Here is a 20,159-nt window from a genome sequence, read left to right as displayed (position 1 = left end):
CATCACACAGTTCAAACACTCTGAAGACCAACCAGAGACTGTCCTCTATTAGATCACTACATATAGGACAGGATATGATTACTTCATCCTTTAGAAGCACTCTCTTTCAAACAACAACAAAATTAACAACAAAACCAAAATTAACAAGTATATTCTCTGCCTTTTCTTCTTACAGTGAGTTCTGTGCACTCACAACACACATATCTCCTCTCTGCCTGCAAACTACACTGAACAGATGGTCCTTATGCCAGCCCAAAAGTTAAACCTGCAGCTTAATCCCTAGAAAGAATCTGAGACACCACAGCTCAGAGCTGACTGATGTTTTTCTTAGAAAGGAGAAACCACAGAGGCAGAAACACTTACAAAAATATCCACAATCGAAATAAAGAGGCAGCATCCAGTGGACTGCAACACATTTCTGCTAAAGTTTGTTTTTTCCTCATTCTTTAGTCCCTTTACCATTAGCACAGGATGTCATCTCTCGCTGTCCTTCCATTTGCTTAGCATTAAACTAGCAGATCACACTCATCTTCACCTTGCTACAGACAGTCCTGATGGCAAAAAAAACACATCACAGATTTAAAATGAGGTTTGCTGGAGAGCCATGCACTTAATTGCTTCAAAATACACACGTCTATTCATGAAAGCATCAGGCAGATGGACGTGTCTTACCCGTATGACCTCATTTACAACCAGAGCTCTAGCAACTTGCTACAACTAACCTGCTCTCTACAGCTACAGAGAGAGCAGGTAACGTAGCCTGATTGCTTGCAGGTGCTTCATTGGCATTGCTAGGAGCAGGCAGGTAAGGTTAAAATTACATGGATGGGTGCATAATGATGGAATTCTTTGTTCTTCAGTGAATGCTGGATTGAACCCACAGGTATTTTCAAATTTAAAAATGAATTTGTTACCTGTTGCCAGATTATTTTCACAGAGAGGAACCAAGATGATTTGCTTTGGTTGACAGTGTAAAATTGAGGTGTATTAAGATGAGACAAAACAATAAGAAAATCTTGAGAACGTTAAAGGCTGAAAAAAAGCTGAAGCATTAGCTGAGGTATTTTTAGACTTTAAGCTCTCCAGGGCAGTGATTGTCTGCTGTTGAGTATTGTACAAAGCTGAGCATATTGCTAGCTCTGAACAAGCACAACGTCTCTACCATTGAACCTCTTTACATTAGATAAAAGGGGAAAATACTGATACAAATAAATAGGAAGACAGAAATTCTTCACTCAGAGAGAACATCTGTAAATCAAATTATGCAGAAGGATTCCCTTTCCAAAATCTGTAATAAACAGGCAGCTTGATCATGTATTTCCACAACAATTGGTTTGTCGTGTGTACTGTCTACTAACTGCAGACCAAAGCAAGCTTCCAGGAAATGACTGCCAAAGTGTACTGGTTGACAATTATAATTCCAAAGACAAAGATTTCCTAATGTTTCTGACTGAAATCAGGCTACATTAAATTACATCAACCAGAGAATACTGTAATTGAAACAAAAAATTAAGAGTTGAAATTTCTTTTGAAAAGGCAAAGAATTCCTAATCAAGAGCACGATTTTTCATTCCTTTGCACTCCAGGATATCACAATTGTGAAAACTGGGCAGAGTGGAAGATAGTACAATTATACACTATCATTGTCTGCTCATTTACATTAAAATTCCATTTTTCATTTGCCATATGCAAATATAAATAACTTCACAAGATGTAATCATGCTCCTGGTGTTTTCTGAGATAATAATAGTCCATTCAATAGTAGTTTAAAACCCCAGGCATTGCAAAACCCAAATGGGATAACAGAATGTATTGTTTAAACTAAGAAAACAAAGGAAGTTAATCAAGGTCCTTACTTGACTACAGCTGTCTTAAGACATAAGCCTTGAGAGGTATTTCTTAACCAATGATTAATGAGTAGACACCTGAAAAAAAAAGACTGCCAAATTGTAACTTGTTTGCTTAAACAGCGCAACAGTGACTGTACTTAGAATTACCATAATTCTATTACCATAGAATTTATGCAAAAAAGCCAGCTCTATAAGAGAGAAAAGCTGCTTCTCTCTTTTAACCCTGCAGACAAGGTAAAAACATGGCTACATAAGTATAGGTCAAAGGAAAAGCATTCAGGTCTACTACAAGATAAATAATGAAAGAATTTGAATTCTAAGGGAATCTGAAATATATATTTATAGTTTCAGTATTTTTTCAAGACATTTAAAAAAAAAATTGTTGTAGTGAAAAATAAAGAAAAGGGAAAATCAACACCTATGAGATACAGGATTCACAGGACAAACGTGGGGCTCATCAGACAACAGTATTTCCTGAAGTAGTTGGGAAGAAGGTTAGAAGCAACTCAGAGTGCTTATTGGTTTTACTCTGGTCATCACACTTCTTGTGGAGAATAAAGAGAATTGCCCGTGCCTGAGAACTAACCCATTTCTTTGTGGAGAAACATCATCCCATCAAGTTAATTTCAAAGATTCTGAGTTTTGTTGTGGGGAGGAAAATAGGTGAAGTGAGTGATTTCTCCACCCTCTTCAGCAGCCACTTAGACATTGTCCGGTTCCGGATGCATGACATACGTGTGCGTGCATACGCAAACAAATGCCCTTTGGACAGACACCCCAAAGAGGTCCATTAGCTCGTCTTCGTTGTCACTGAGCACAGTGAGGAGGAGAAACCCTGAGCTGGAGAGTGCTTTGAAGCCTGAGCAGGCTTGTACGTGGTAGCACGGGCGCAGCCTCCCCAGCTCACTCTGAATGTGTTGGGGGTCATTGCACTGCTTTTTGTGAGAGAGAGCAAGTAGCATGGCAGCAATGCTCAGCATGGCTAAACAATTACTTCTAGCACCGCTGATTAAAGGCCATCCTATCTAGATGCTATCTACCTAGATAGCAAATAGAATAAATCAATATTCTGTTTGCTATCAGAAGAGATGGTTTAAAAAAAAAAAAGGGGGAGGGGGAAATGAAAAAAAAACTGTATTAGAAGCCAGGGGGAAAATTGAAACAACTTGTATAGCCACAGATGTTTCTGGCATTCACCACTGCTTATTTGTAAGTAACAGTACCTAATAAAAAGGATCTTCCAAGGCTGTGTATGAAAGAGGAAAAGTGGTGTTGCTAACCATGCAGCAAAAATTCCCTTTACCTGAAATGTTTCACAGGAGCTAATTATTTTAGATCACAGTCTGCCACAGTCACACATGTTACAGTTTAAATGGCTTCTCCTCTGCAATCTGTGTGTGCATGTACCTTGGAGGGAATGCAGAGAAAGGCTGGTAAAAAAAAGACTCAGAAGCTGTAGCTTAGTGTTGCCAGGAGATTCTTCTTCCCTTCTGTGTGCCTGAGCCTTCATTAAATGAAAAGACTGAAAAGCAACTCTTAAAGTTGGCCAGTGGAGCAAACCTGGGCCTTATGACGACAACTCAAAAAATCAGGTAACAAAGAACAGTTACATTCTTCAGTAGTTATATGTAAAAATAAGAAAAGGCAAGAAAAATTATCTAGAGGAACCTCAAGAGGTAAAATTGATGTCATGGAGTAGAAATGAACAATGAGAAATGGTGGTTGAAACAGATAACTGCAAAACAGTCCCTGTGTTTCTAACTTCTCTGATAATATATAAATCTTTATTTTAAGATATTACAAAAGTGTAGGTGAGTGGGAGACTAAAATCAGACAGGAGATAGAAAAAGATTTATTACCCATGTTCTTTCTTCCCTACTACTTGAGTTTAGATGTGACTGAACAGTTAATTACGTGCATTGCTGCCTTGGCAAACAAACCAAGGAGAACAACAAATTTGAAGCATCTCCAAATTCTTCTGTTTAGCATTTGATCATTTGCTAGAGTAAACAGCCTTTGCCGTGAGACCCAGGTATAGTTTTGTTAACAATATCACAGCTTGGTTTGTCTGATTTAGCATTGTATGTTGTGAAATTTCTTCTAGAGATTTGATTCCACTTGGCAGTAATACAATAAACGTATAAGAGTAGTGTTGCATCAAAGCTACAGAATATTTCAAATTCATCCATGAAGCTGGAGAAGATTTTACTTTAAGACTCTTTGTCAGACACTGCGATCCAACGTAAATGCTCCCTGCTACCAGAAAGGATGGTCCCATGTTCCCCCAGGTTGCCTATTCCACCAACTCTACCAGAACGAGCATTTGTGGGGTGAGTCGGATCACCACGCAGCTGCACAAATACCCAAGCCTACCCAAAGGAAGAAGAACATCCAATTGGGGGTGGCAGGCCATATTTATGTCAGATTAAAGTGACTAGTACCACAGGCTAAAAAACGTGCAGGATATTGCTCTCAGCCTGCAAGCAGAAATCGCAAACAATAGAAGACCTCAGCTGAGAGCACTGCGTGACCTTTCAAGTCAGCATGCTGGCAATAAAGTGTTTTGAAATGTGACCATCCGCTTTTGAATAGATAACTGGAAATTCGATTTATCATTCCCAAGCTCCTTGACTTATAAAGCACCAAATAAGGGATGACTTACCCATTCTGAAACCATAAAGCATATACCTCACTGTACAGTAGTGTCCGTTGCATTTTGCCTGTAGCTAGGCACCACCACTGACAATGAAAGAACGTCCCAGCTGTTACCTGCATTCCTGAACACCTAACACAGCTAAGGAGGAAGAACAGCAGATCAAAGGCCCCTGTACCAACTTCCCTCGCCTTTCCTTTTCTTTTCTTTAATTTTTGATCCACAGCAAGATACAAAGGCCACTGATGGTCCAAGCTGAGAGTTCTGTTTCTGTTTTTAATGTCTTAATTACAGCTGTTGATTTTTGGTCCTATTAATATCATAATTAAAAATAATAATCATAATAATAATAAATAATATCATAATTATGAAAACATAAAATTAAGCTTTTTACATGTATACTGAACTGTTTGGTTTGGTTTTTTTAACTACAAATGGAATAGCTACGCCTCATATCCTGTGGAAGAATTACTAACAATGATACATTACCATGAATCAGAAAATAAATTAAAGCTAAAAAAAAGACAAGAGAAAGTAAAGAGAAGCACAGCCCAAAAGAGACATAAAATTTTGGAAGGAGCAAGATCATTACAAGAATTTTGCCAGAATGAAACGAAAAGGGTTTCCACCATGTGATTCAAAATTGAGTTTTTCATGTAAGGGCTAAACTTCTCAAAGCCATCTTAAAATCTGTAGCTCAAAAACTTGCTGTACCTATTATTTTCCAGTGGAAACTGGAGATTTTCATATCTTCTCAAAATCACATCTATTGAACATACATTGCATACACAGTTTTGCCTAGTACTAACAAGGGGCCTTATAATGAGACAGCTAAAATACAAACTTCTGTAATTTGGATTCTACTCAGTTCCATATAGTGTCTTTTGTCAAATCATGTCACTTTTTCTGATATTTATCATGTGAATATGTGCCTACTAGTGCCTAAAAGAGAAATAATGTCAATTTGTCAGTGTCCAAAGTCCACTCTGATCTACTTCTATCATTTATCATCTTAGATTTTTTACATGTCCTTTTCGCTGCAAATAGTGAATACTCAAGTGGGGCCTATTTACAAGCTGGAGGACCCCTTAGCAGGCAGAATACTGCCACAAAAGAGCAGGCAGGGAGTTTGGGCAGTAGGTTGGGGTAGGCTGAGGAAATATCCAAGCAGTATAAATCCACAATAGCCAGAAAGTTTGCAATTCATGTCCACCTCAGCCTGAGTGATGGTGGGGCCACGAGCAGAGTGCACTGCAGTTTCTCCTCCCCTGGAGCATTCCTTCTGGGCTGTTATTACCAGAGCAGGATAAAGAACTCTTGGATACAAAAGATGCGAGACAGAAAGGAAATATGTTTCAGACTTGAAAGGAGACAGTACAGGCCTAAGGAACCGGCTTTCTATTTTGATTCCTCTTGCCATCTGAAATAGCAATTCCCACTAATTCTCTTCAAATTCCTTCCAGGAGTCATCTGCTCAGTGGGCAGAACCTCTCCAACTGGCTAAAAAAGTGCATATCCCATTGCATGAACTTCCCAGTTTTCTAGTACTCAATCATTCTCCTGAAACTTGGCCATTGTTTCCATCTTCACCCCTGCCCTGCAACATCTACAGATGCTTCCTGTAAAGCTGAGCAGTTTAGTTGCACCATTCAGGAATGTGTAGATAAACCGGCTTTGAAGAATTTTGTGATATGTTTGCATGAAAGATAAAGTATAAAAATAAAGTGTTTCATTACGTGAGCAGCCCAATCTGATCTAGCCTCTTCTACTTTTATCACCCAAGTAGACAAAAGTCTCCCATTAGTGATAGTTATTCATAAATATGTATACAGACACCCACATATATTTGTGTGTATGTATGTCTGTATATGTGTGAGATGAGAATTATTGTATCTGAATGTCATACTGGTGACTTTTCTGATGAATCAGATAGAGAACCCAGGACTTTGTTCCTTCAGTGATGTTCTTTTCTCCAGGGTAAAAAGAAATAGATAAAGGAAAAGTATGACTACACTGTCATCATTACCCCTTTCCCACAGCTATAGAGTTTCTCGGAATGTGTTGAAATTTCAAAATGTGAGGTAAACATGGATAATGCATGGGAAATGTCACGATACTCTTCAGCACTCCTTCATGGTTGGACTGGAAGGTCCTTTCCAACCATGAAGATTCTATGATCCTATGATTCTGTATTTTTCTGGGCTTGCTCACTGATCTCAGACCTCTGTTCATATGAATTCACCAAGAAATGATGCAAGTCTGTTGAATAACAGAGAAGAGTTGATGACATTTTAGAAACATACCGAATAACCATTTATTTTTTAACATCCCCTCCAACCCAAACCATTCTGTGATTCTGTGTGATTCTGTGATTTTCCCATGTGCAATACTTAAAAGCTGCTTTTTAATATGAAGTATTGACTGTTCTGTCAGCTTCAGGAATGTCTCCAACAAACAGAAGAACCATTGTTAAGAAACAATTGAGTGAAAGAATGAAGAAATGGATCATCTGAACTCTTAGACTGCCCTCATTGCAATAGCAGGTCCCAGGGCTTGCAACTTTCCTTCAAAACAAGCACATTTCAGCAATGTTTTTTCACTTTTACAGCAGAACACAGTTTTCCTTGTCACATTTTACTGGAAAAGTAATATCAAGCAAGTCTACATTTCATCAAAATAATCATTTTAAGAAGGAGGAGTATTCTTATCTATCTAACACGAACAAAATGCTTACAAAGTAAGAACGATTTCGTACTGGAAAGAGAAAGAAAACCACATTTCTGACAGTACATCAAAGTGACAGCGAGATGAGTTTTCTACTCGGTGAAGTAGCTACTGCGCTGTAAAAACACTTATGCCGGGGTTAAATAAGTTTACGGAATACAGAGTTCTCTCCTGGTTGATACAGGGAAGGTTTGTATCTAATAATTCCCTGCCATCAGTGATATGATATTATTATGGATACACCCACAGCACCTGCATAAGCTCTAGCACAGCAGGATACTCTCTCACAGTGACCTTTTCATAATACTACACTGTATTTACAGCCATTAACCATGTTAGTGTTGTTATGCAGCTGCTACGCTGCTATCTTGCGTGGGTGGCTTTCTAATGTTGGCTTTTTTAAGGGTCCTTGAAATCACAACAGGATAAATCTTCTTCAGGGAGAAAGTTCAACCACATTCTTTCAGCAAAAGGAAAGCCTTTCCTATCATGCAGTCCTTGAACTCACAATTCCCTGTCCTTCTCCCTCTGCCCTAGCTGACCCACAATGAGCACAAAAAGTGAAATCTCAGGTTTTCAGACTGTTTCCTATTGCAACAGGAAGGGTTTTAAACTCCCTTCCACATTCTCTAGTTTCATCACCGCCGCAAGAAGAGGAGCTGGTTCAGCGCGGCGCTGAGCAAACAGACACACCGAGCCAAGCTGAAGATGCCGGTTTTATCCTGTGTGAACAGCCTGTGTGGCCATCAGGAATTTTACACCTGAAAAAACATCTGTGACACCACCGCTCTGCAGATCTGGACTGGAGGCAGGCCCGTGACTCCTTCACAATAACAGGAAACACTGTCATCAACAGGGAGCGGGCTGTGCCGGAGCGATCTTTTCTATACATGCTTGACAGGGAACGTAAAGAACATTCCCTCGTACAGTTTATTTGGACAGCAAAGGGTGTGGGAGGGCTGTGCTAGACTCTCATGAGAAGCAAGGTGTTTTCAAAGATCACTATTAAAGGCTGAAATTCTTTCTGCCTCTTTTCAAATGCTTGGGCAAAAAGAAGAAGGAAAAAAAAATAATAAAGTGCTTTGTGGTTTGTTTACCATCACATCCCTGCTTGTTATCAAGCTGTGCCGGCCCATTAGAAAGGCTGTGCCACCCCTCCCTTTCAATGGAGCTTCTATTTTCACTGCTCTTCTTCCCCCATCCAACTGCGATAGCGTGCTGGCTCTGCAGGTCAGAACAAAGCAGCTCTGCAACGACCCAGCCTTTCCCCAGACCATCTCTTCCAGCCTGTCCTTCAGGATAAGAGGAGTCAAAAGCCATCCCTGTCCCGCGGCATGCAGCGTGTAGGCACCCCTGCAAATCCCACAGGAGCTGCTCAAGTGCCAGAAGAGCTGCCTGCCCCAGGATCTCGAACTCCTTGTGGCCACAAAAACCCCAACCGAGGTCTTCTCACAGGCAACTTAATTCAAGGTATTCAAGGCAGTCTTCTTATCATGCAAGTATCAAATAAAGAAATCGCTACAAAATATTGACAGCATTAATGTCTCTCTTCAATCCCTGTCCATGCACCCTCGTTCTTTAATCTTATCAAAGGACAAAAAATATAAGGATGTCTCTCCATGGAGGTGAAGTACATTTTCTTCTGGGTAGTCCTTTTCTCTTTTTTTTTTTTTTTTTTTTGTTAAGGGACTTTCTTCAATCATCTACATTTATTCACATCACTAGGAAATATGAATTAAAATTCAACTCATGACTTTTTACGAAGGAAGTAGTCTGGCTGTCTTTTGTGCACGTATTTGGGTGTTGGCAGCTATAGGAAAATTATCAATGTGATATACGGCTTTGCCTAATATTTAACATTGTTTAACAGAGCTGCTGTAGGTAGTTGTGGAAGTGCCTAACTATATACACAGTGCACATGTGACGCTGGAGTCTGGAATAACCTTTTATACAGGAGTTTTGGACAGCTCGAATTATTTGGCCATAGAAATTCTTACCATGAGATAACAGTGAAATGAAATAGGAAATAAGAAAGTTTCTTATCCACAACACTTTAAGTTTTATGTCATTGATTTGCTTAAAAATCATTTTGATAAACATTCTTTTGGAGTATTCCTGCATACGTGGTATCTCTAGCTGCTATGCCCTCTACATCAGTCCTCAATGGTGATAGTGTTTTTCTATAGAGAGCTCCCTACTGTCAGAGATATGTTTGAAACTGTAATGCAGAAGTTTATGAGCAAAGAAGTCAGGAATTGCTGGCGTGCAGCTTCTCTCTTGTTATATTTCCTATTGGGATGATACTATTTGTCCCCTATGTGTGGGGGTAGCAAAGGTGCTTGGACTTCCTCAGGCTGGCTGTGGATTTCTCCTTGCCATAGAACTAAACGCATGAGTCAGTCAGCTGTTTTTTTCACTCTAGGTCACCATCCAGACAAATCCAGTCCCATTGTGTGAATCTGAGCTACTCAAGCATCTGAAAAGTCGCTTCTGCGGGTAGCAGTGTGGCAGTGCTTTTTTGCATTTCTCTGAGCAGAGGATGACCAGGACCCGGACCTGCTGAGGTCTTGAGCCACAGCTCCTTTCTTATGTCCACTCAGGAACAGAAGGTGTGGAGGACAACTGACAAAGCACCAAAATTCATGCTGTGAAGTCTGATTTTCAGAAATCTAGAAATATTCACAGGTCTAAACAAGGCAGTTTAAGGCGCTTATTAGAGTTAAAAGCATCACGCTATGCTGTTTGTTAGGCTATATACTATTGAGAAGCAGACAATTAGAAGGTGCTGATCTCTGTTTAAGTTCTCCCAGGCCCTTCTTGACTTTCTAATGCTGGGCATGACAACACCATGATCACAGAAATTACTTCAGGATAATTCAGAGTCTCCTGATTTAGCTGGGGGACCAGAGGCAGTCTGGACACATGGGTGTGAAGCCCAGCACTGTCTGGTTTACCTCAAAACGTAGGCATACGCTCGCACACATAAAATGCACTCTATTGTGAAAGAACACACTAGGAAGCAATAAGAAAGTTGCTTTAAAAAAAGTGTTTAAAGTAAGTTGTTGACAGTCAGTAGTCACTCCAGTCGGAGTGATGACTCAACAAAATTGGGTAAGAAATACTAGCTATAAGACAATGAAAAGGCCAAATGGGTTATTCTTTCTGTGTGCTAGCCAGAGGACATAAGGCTGAGTGCATAATTTCTGTGGGTCACCCTTAGCCTGTCTGCAGAACAGTGCACTAACGGTTCAGCTGTGGCTCTAAGCTCCAGCCTTTGAGATCAGTTTGAAATTTCACAAACCCAGTGAATTCAGCTCAGTGCCTGTACTAATTTTTAGGGAGCACTGACAAGTAGTAAAACATACCATTAAATGGTGGAAAATGCCTCCTCTGCTATGCTGGATGAACCCCGAGAGCTTTGTATGGAGGGGATAAACACTGCGATATAAAGGAAGAGAAAAATCTGTCTGTTCCAGTCCACCACAGTCTCCCATGTTCAAGACGAGCAGATGTAGAGCTGGGATACCATCAGGTGAGGGAAGAGTTTATATTACAAGAAATGGCAAAGACAGCAAGGCTTAGATAGTCTCATAAAATGGGAAGCCACAGTCAGCTAAGGAGAAATTGTTCTTGTGTTGTACATAAAACTGGGCAAGTAGCAGGCCTGGAAACTAATAATTTAAACTAACAGATGATGTTGATCCAAGACCAAATGGGTATAAATTAGCTATGAATGAAGTTAATCTGGAAATTAGGTACAAAAACTAGTTGTTACAGTCACCAGAATCATGGACCTAGAAGGCCATTTTCTACCTGGTGACCATCACATCCTCTCCACTTCCCATTCTCCACCATAATCTCTCATCTCCATTCACATTCACAAAAAATGAGCAGCAATTAACTGACTAATCTAAAGCCTTGTTTATATTTTGGAACAGTGCAGTGTTTTGCTTATCTCAAAATAGTTCACGTCAACATTTCTGAATGTTTTTTTTTTTTTCTTTTCTTTTTTCCTTACATTAAATATTTCAAAGTTTGCTGCAATTTTGGGCAAAGCAAATGCCAAAATTATAACCTCTCCCTCTGGGTGGAGGTAGTGAGGGGTCTTATTCTCCTTACAATAGCTGTGATCCTGAGGAGATTTGTATTCTGTAATGCTTCAGGGGGTATAATTCTTTAAAATGTTGCAGGACATACTGAGAGATGTACACATTACTGCTTTTGTGAACAAAAAGCCAAGGGTGGTGTGGCTTAACACTAGAGACTAAAGCATGAACTTCATCTTCATGACACGCTAATGAATGTTCTTTTAGCCTAGCTATCTAGTCTGCTCAGTTCTATATCAACTGTACAAAACGCATTTCAAATTAAAAATAGAAAGAACTGGTAAAAAGTCAGGGGATTTCCAGATATTAATTCTGTTTGGATTTTACCCTTCAATAACAAGGAATGTTTTGTATGTTTATTGTCATTCCCAGCTGACTGCATCTGAAATGCTTAGCACAGAAGTAAGTTTAGCTCTTCCGCAATAAGTTTCTACAGCCAGAAAAATATGGGCATTATTCCCATGCCTACTTCTGCATATTTCCTCTTTGGCAACAACGGCTTATTTTAACCCATCTTGATTGCTAAGATGTCTCCAGTGAATTCATCTTAGTTAATGATGAATTAATTTCCTCTTTTTGACTCATCCTTGCGGTTGGTGCATATCCATCATGGACCGTTAGAATACCTACTCAGATAAACCGCAAGACAGGGAAACCCTCTGGTGTGTAGAATTTTAGAGATACCCTCTTGCATCTGGGAAATAATGCTAGAAATCTCTTAAAAAGAGTTTCTAGTGAAATGTCTTGTGCTTTCAACTTCTGCATAATAAAGGACAACATCTAAAAGACACTTTATGATTATTGCCCTGGCTTCTTTTTATTTTGTTGTTGTTGTTGTTGTTGTTGTTCTGTGTTTTCGTCTTTGGTTATTTAGCTCCAGGGAGCGTAGAGGCATGTAAAGGAAAAAAAAATATCCATTTAATTCATTTTTTATGCCACTTTGTGTCATTTTTTGAGCCTTTTTAAATCTAAATTGATAAATACCCACGGAACTTATTTGTGCATATAGAATGTTTTTGTTAATTTTCAGTTTTCCATGCTCAGACTTGTGATTTACACTGACAGATCACTGCAGACACGGATACCTGTTTCAGAAAGTGCACACCTTATTCCATTTAAATTTTACTTCCCTGGTACTACTTACCCAAAGGAAAATGTGACTATTTATATTGCTGTGTTAGAGCACCTACTAAGTAAAAGAGATATTAATTCCACGAAACAGGTATTTTTAACGGCATTCCTGATGTTCTCCCAAATTGTCTGAACAGTGCCTTTCATTCCACTTTATCCATTCCTCCAGTTCTCCTCAGATAAGGTTAAAAAGTTGCTTGACTGTTCTCACACCAGCCTAAAGCAAAGCTTCAGGGACAGAGTGGCAGTATCACACCCATAGAAGATTGGCAAGAAAATAAGTAACCAAGGCCAAAATTTCACCATCCATTCAGCCTTTATCAGTTGCCTTTCAGTCAAACTGCCAGGTTTCTTTATATCCTACACCAGTCCCGGGCTAATCAGTGAGTTTAACAGGTTAATACTGTGATTTACAAGGCCTGAGTGCATCATATCATTTCAACATCGTCAGGGTGGAACTTCAGAGCTAGATAATGAAGCGTTTGCTCATGAAAGTAGCTGTTAGCTGGAGAAGGAGGTGAAATGATTTAAAAGACGCTCACTCCCAGGAGTAAGGATCCCTTAGCATTAGCTGAATCTAACCCCAAGACCCATCAATAACAAGGACAGTAATGCCTATGAACTTCTGACTGAGTTTTGTAGATTCTTAGATCTATACCTGAAATGAAATTCTAGTAGAAGGCTTTTCTGGAGACATTTTAAAATTGCTCTTTTGTGCCTTCCATGTTTTTGGAAGTGACACAAAATAGACCATCTAAGAAGCATAAAAAAAAAGCATAATGGACAGTTGGATGGAGATATGCATGGAAACAGAGAGGATACGAGGAATAGGGAAGGGAGCAGGACCCATACTCAGTGGAATAAATGGGCTTTCAAAGCTGGGAAAAGCTTTGTCTTTGTTTGTGATTACTTTATCTCATTGTTTACAAACTCCAGATGTCTCAGAGAGACCTCACTTGTTGCCACATGTTTTCTTTCCTGATGAATCATTCCACCCATTTTTAAACCAAGACAAATGCCAGTTCTCTTTTATTCTAAGGTTACCTTTCAAAAAGCTCAGCTAAATGTGCTGCTGTACCTCAGGGGAAAGCCGTTGGGAACTTGGAAATCTACTGAATACGTATTTTTTAAAAAAGAAAGGGAAAGAAGTTGCACTGACTTAATATTAACAACTTGAGAACTCATTGTCTCTCACATCTTTTTCCCTTTCCACTGTACAAACTATTAACGGAGCCGTTTTGGAGGCACCGACCAAAGCTCCAAGGTTTACGGCAGCTGGTATGTTTGGAGACAGTGCCCTGGTACCATCTGTGTCTCTCCAGTTCCAGCCAAATTAGTCTCCCTCCCAGTTGCAGAGTGGAAAAGAGGAGCTGAGAGTGACAGGGAGCCTGGGCAGTTGGGCGGTGGGGTACCGAGGGCAGCAGTGGAGCCAGCTCCATACCAAGGGTTTCAGCTTCACCGTGCCCAGCTGCTCTGACGGACAGATAATCTCTTCAAATGACCTGATGCTTAGCTCACACAAAGACCTGCACCCTCAGAGTATGCTTTGTCTGCAAATATACTAGCAAACAAAGAGATCAGGGGACTGTCTGCAGGTTGGCGGCATGGCCCAGTTGCCCTATTCAGATGGTGCTCCCGCTAGGGAACATCCCTAGGTCTGTCTCCTGATCACACCTGAGCACTGACAATGACAGTGCTGCTCCATGCAGACCAAAACTGCCAGGGAGCATGCTAACAATTAGGTAGTACAGGCAATCAAGCCCATCGCTTAGCCCTGTATCTCTACATCTTTCATGCTCACACACAGCCAGTTTTATCTGGAGATAAAGAGAAACAATCTCAGCAATACCTTGGTGAGATTAAATGTTTTATTGATGGGAAAATTTGTCAAAGAGGTTCTTGCTTTACCCAAAATCTTGCAGTAATACTTCAGTAGCAATGCGAGGAGAGCCTCTGATTCTTGCCATTAGCCCTCTGAGCCAGACAGGCGGCTGAGTGTGTGTGTAACTGTGAGCATATGGAGAGTCTTGAGATGCTTCATGGAGCTAGAAATACACTTAAAGCTGAACACTTGAATAAGTATTATCTGCAAGAGGGCCAACTTCTTTTACCCTTTTTCTGGTGTCAGCTTTTCCTTCCCACGACCTCCTCTTGTAAATTGGGATGGCTTGTTTTTTTCTGTAAGCTGTCTGTCACAGCTGTTTTAAGTGAAATCTTGTCTATTTGCAAGTCATATTGATTGCTACTGCTTATAAGTCATATAAGTCAATAAAGCCCAATTTTGCTTTTCTTTCTATGGAGCTGCTTTAATTCTCTGGGTTTGACATATTTCTTATGTAACTAGTAATGTGTGATGGTAAATGCTAACAAGAAGATGACAGTTTGGTTTGAACGATAACTGTGATAAACATTTTGATTTGAATAGAAAAGTAGTTCATCTGCCATCCTGAATTCCCATAAGCATGCAGAGTTACGGTGAAAAGAGTGGACCTGCAATATAAGTTCCTAGCAGAGCTATCCCTGCGGCAATGTCTTTATAGACAAGTAGGTGTACAAATGTCTGCATCGCCCACTAACTTCTGCTGGATCTTCCCTTTCCCAAAGTGAATCGATGTAACAGATCTGGGAACAGTAGCTCTGAACCCATAAAAGCTTATTATTTTCTGTTGTGGTAACACCAAATAGACTTATTAGAACTGACATTACAGTCCTCCTTCAGTTTACGATATGAGGCAAGAATAAAAGAAAGAGTGGAAAAAAAGGAAGGGGAATGGAAGACAATGATAATGGTATAATCCAACTAGTAATAAGGTTGGCGATGCTGCAGGGGATGTGTACAGGACTTTTACATTGATTTGACTTGGCTTTACATGAGATCTGGTGTATGCATTTGGTTTCTCCCAAATACTTTCTTTTTTTTCTTTTTTTTTTAACAGTAATCTGTTTAGACCACTATTACATGAACTGGTGATTATAATTTAGTTAATTTCTCTTAGCATCATCGCTATTTGGGTGACTTCCAACTTGTGGTGAGTTTGGCATCTACACTGTAGGTAGCTAATAAAGTCATGTTTAAGGGCAAATAATGATCTGCGGTAGACGTGTAATAGCTTCCTTGCTCTCTGAAGAAAGCAGCTTAAGGCTTTAGGGGTCCTAAGCTACTTCTCACCTGAGTTCCCATGCTTTTAGGGCTAGGATCATGACTAATACGGAATGGGCCAACAGACCAACACCTTCTGTACTGATGAGATGATTCTTTCACTTGGCTAAATTAACAAGGCTCAGTAAATTGGGCTAGGAGTTTAAAAGTAACATGTGTATCTACTTGCATTGAAAAAGTACAAGCATGACCATTCACATAGTGTTTTAAATATAGTTTTCCAAGCTAAAGCTATTTTTTCAAGATATAGGAGATAATAATTGCACATGACGTTTTAGAATACTAACAAAAAGAGACACCAATAAGGGTGTAGGTGCAAATTATGAATGTGTCTACAGCTATTTGGACAGAGTAACTGAGATTCCTGTAGCTTCTAATTACTTCTGTGATTTGCAGCAGGGAAATTATCTACTGAAAGTGTATGTGTGCTTGTGTGCACGTGTGGTTTGTGGGAGCAGTTGAATAATGGACTGAGAAATGCCATCATTAATAGGAAAATGTTAGAGAACTGCTAGAAATCCTGTAGGAAGCGAAGAGAGTACCAGCTTTGTTTATGTTCATGGGATGAGAAACTGTAAAATATTCATGCTAACAGAGTGTTTAAAGTAAAAAAAAGACACAAACAAAAGGAGAGGAGGCAGTTTTGCTCCTCTTACTGTGTTGCTTTGTTTAAGGAAAACTCAAAACGAGTTCCTCTCTGCTGAAGTAAACTCTGAAGACTCCCCACTGAGCCAAAAGAGGGAGTTTTACAGTCCCATTCACTTTTCTTCTGCTTTCCCAGCATTGTGGCAACCTTTGCACTGTGTCACACATCCGCAATGCAAGGCACAATACAGCTGCAGTGCTCGGATCGGAGTCAGGAGGGAAGAATCAAGTAGTTTTTCCTCAAAAAACTATGGCCTGGATTTGTGCTGCTGCACATCTCTTGTTTGGCTCTGCTACCCAGATGCTCTTAGCTGCTAATGCCTGAAGATGGAACTTGTTTTGTTTGAAAGCTCTTACATTTTAAATGAGAATCTGGTATGGTAATTCACTGTTCCAAAAATGAATACATTCAGGGAATCACAGCAGGCTAAAGGAAGAGGGATCTCAGACTGGGGACAGAATGAGGCAATTTATGTTTAAACTCTAATAGATTTTTTTTCATATTTATGTGCAATTTCAGTAGCTGTTCTCTGAGCCAATGTTGCTAGCTCCTGTCAATAAAAAATAACAGAACAATGAAGAAATTAATAGATATAAACCAAAACAATGATGGCATTTAGGATTTTTTTTTCACAGGTGAAACAAGTTTGGAAGAGTCCCGGAAAAATCATGTGATTTTTCTGAATATTATATTATACAATAAAATTGCAAAATAGAATTGTGTAAACCCTTACACAATTTCTTAGCATAAGTAAAAATAAATACTAATTGTATATGAGCCTAATCATAGATGATTTTCCAAATGATGTAAAAAAAACCAACATCCTGTATTGCTCTCCAGAGAGAATATGTGACACTTTACGAGTCAAAAGCACTGTGAATGTTTAAAAAAAAAATGAAGAAAAAAACATCCACAAGCTTTCCCCCTTTGTGATTTGCAGGTCAGACAACACGGGACCTGCCTGAAATATATTTTTATTCAAAACTAATTGTAATGAAAAATGTTGTATAAAAAAAATACAATTATTTTTTAATAGAGAACCCAGGAGCAGGGAGTATTTTTAAATGAAAGCTCATATGTTTACTGAAATCTGGATGTATTTATATGTACACTGAAATCTGGACGTGTTTATTAAAAATATTTTTTGAAAGAACAAATATCATCATTTAAACAGTTAAAATTTTAAAAAATTGTTAGTAAATAAACATATCTGCAGTATAATTTAATTAAGAAAAAAATATGAAATTTTGAAATTTTCAGAATAAAAGTAGTTTTTATGCTCTGAAGGCACTAAGTCATCATCAGAATAGTCAGTAACCACAGTAGTCTGATAAAAAATGTGCTATCTGAAAAACTTCTGTTATCTTACAGACAGTTTACTGATGAAAAGATCTCAAAGAAAAGTGACTGGAATGAATCAAGTAAAGTTAAAATGAGTCAATTATCAAAATCAAAGCAATATAGCAAAATTGTTAAAGTATGCTTTCAAATGTATCTTTTAATTCCTCTTCCATCTTTTGTGGTAGGTAGGAACATGAGGAACAAGTGATTACATCTACAGTTAAGACAACAAATTCTGATGCAAACCTTGTGTAACCCATTGGGCCTGAGATTTGCTGTGACGAGTACTGCCTTGTTCAGCCAGCTCTGCTGTAAACACCTGGATCCTGTTTCCGTTTTCCTTTCTTATTCTCTCTCTCCCAACTTTGCAAAGCCCTCTGAACAGGAAGATTCAAAAGACAATTTGATCCAGGCTGGTGTTATCCTTCAGCAGAAGGGAAGATGGGACTCAGTGATGTCATGGCTGGACCCCCTTGTGCTGCTTGACCACCTCAGGGTCTGTGCGTGTGGCGCAAGTTGGAGGTGCTGTCTGAGGTCCCCTCTCCTCCTGGCCTCAGACCTGGAACCATGACTCAAAGGTTTCCTCCTCGGGGAGGACAGGGGTCCTGGCATGCAGTCAGGATGCAGCCAGCATGCTCCCAGGTGTCAGAGTTCAACTGCAGCCAAAGACTTTCACATCCTCTACCTTAAGTCATAAAATGGACTTGGGCTTCACTGTAGGCAGTTCAGTGAAGATGTTTGGTCTGTAAATAATGACAGTCAGCTACACACACAGACAATTAGGATTTGCAAAGCACAGAAAGGAGAAAGGATCACCTCCTCTAAGCTCATGAGCAATGCATCCCAACAAGGAGGAAGTCAGGCAAAAATGCCAGGAGACCTGCATGTTTGAGCAAGGAGTTCTTCAAGAAAATGAAACACAAAAAGGAAGCCTACAGAGAGTGGAAGCAAGGATGGGTAGCCTGGGAGGAATACAGAGAAATTGTCCAAGCTGCCAGGAATCAGGTTCGGAAAGCTAAAGCCCAGATAGAGTTAAATCTGGCCAGGGACGTCAAGGGCAACAAGAAAAGGTTCTACAGGTATGTCAGGGAAAATGTGAGTCCTCTCCACAAGAAAATGGGAGACCTGGGTATTCAGGGTATGGAGAAGGCTGAGGCACTCAACAACTTTTTTGCCTCAGTCTTCAATGGCAACTGGTCTAGCCACACCACCCAAGTAGCAGAAGGCAAAGGCAGGAACTGGGAGAATGAACAGCCCGCTGTAGGAGAATATCAAGTTTGAGAGCATCTAAAGAACCTGAAGGGGGAACCTGATAAGATGCATCCACAGGTCCTGAGGGAACTCATGAATTCAATTGCTAAGCTACTATCCATCATATTTGAGAAGTCGTGATAGTCTAGTGAAGTTCCCACTGACTGGAAAAGGGGAAACATAACCCCCATTTTTAAAAAGGAAAAAAAGGAAGACACAGAGAATGACAGGCCAGTTAGTCTCGTCTCTGTGCCTGGCAAGATCATGGAGCAGACCCACCTAGAAACTATGCTAAACATGGAAAATAAGGAGGTGATCAGTGACAGCCAACATGGCTTCACTAAAGGCAAACCATGTCTGACAAATTTGGTAGCCTTCTATGATGGGGTTACAGCATTGGTGGATAAGGGAAGAGCAACTGACATTGTCTACCTGGACTTATGCAAAGTTTTTGACACTGTCCTACACGACATCCTTGTCTCTAAATTGGAGAGACATGGATTTGATGGATGGACCACTCAGTGGCTAAGAATTTAGCTGGATGGTCACACTCAAAGAACTGCAGTCAAGGCTCGATGTCCAAGTGGAGACCAGTGACGAATGGCATTCCTCAGGGGTCGGTATCGGGACCGGCGTTGTATAGCATCTTTGTTGGTGACATGGACAGTGGGATTGAGTGCATGCTCAGCAAGTTTGCTGATGACACCAAGCTGTGTGGTGCGGTCGACATGCTGGAGGGAAGCGATATCATCCAGAGGGACCTGGACAGGCTTGAGAAGTGGGCCTGTGTGAACCTCATGAAATTCAACCAGGACAGGAGCAAGGTCCTACACCTGAGTCAGGGCAATCCTAAATACAAATACAGGCTGGGCAGAGAATGGATTGAGAGCAGCCCTGAGGAGAAGGACTTGGGGTGTTCGTTGATGAGAAGTTCAACACAACCTGGAAATGTGTGCTTGCAGCCCAGAAAGCCAGCCATACCTTGGGCTGCATCAAAAGAAATGTGGCCAGCAGGGCAAGGGAGGTAATTCTGCCCTTCTACTCCACTCTCATGAAACCCCACCTGGAGTACTGTGTCAAGCTCTGGGGCCCCCAACATAAGAAAGACATGGACCTGTTGGAGTGGGTTCAGAGGAGGGCCACGAAGATGATCAAAGGGCTGGAGCACCTCTCTTATGAGACAGGCTGAGAGAGTTGGGGTTGTTCAGTCTGGAGAAGGCTCTGGGGAGACCTTAGAGCATCCTTTCTGTACCTGAAGGGGGCCTAGAGGAAAGACGGAGAGGCATTTTTTATCAGG

Source organism: Larus michahellis, chromosome 3 (assembly GCF_964199755.1).
Source record: "Larus michahellis chromosome 3, bLarMic1.1, whole genome shotgun sequence".
Taxonomy (NCBI): domain Eukaryota; kingdom Metazoa; phylum Chordata; class Aves; order Charadriiformes; family Laridae; genus Larus; species Larus michahellis.
This window is presented reverse-complemented; position numbering follows the sequence as displayed.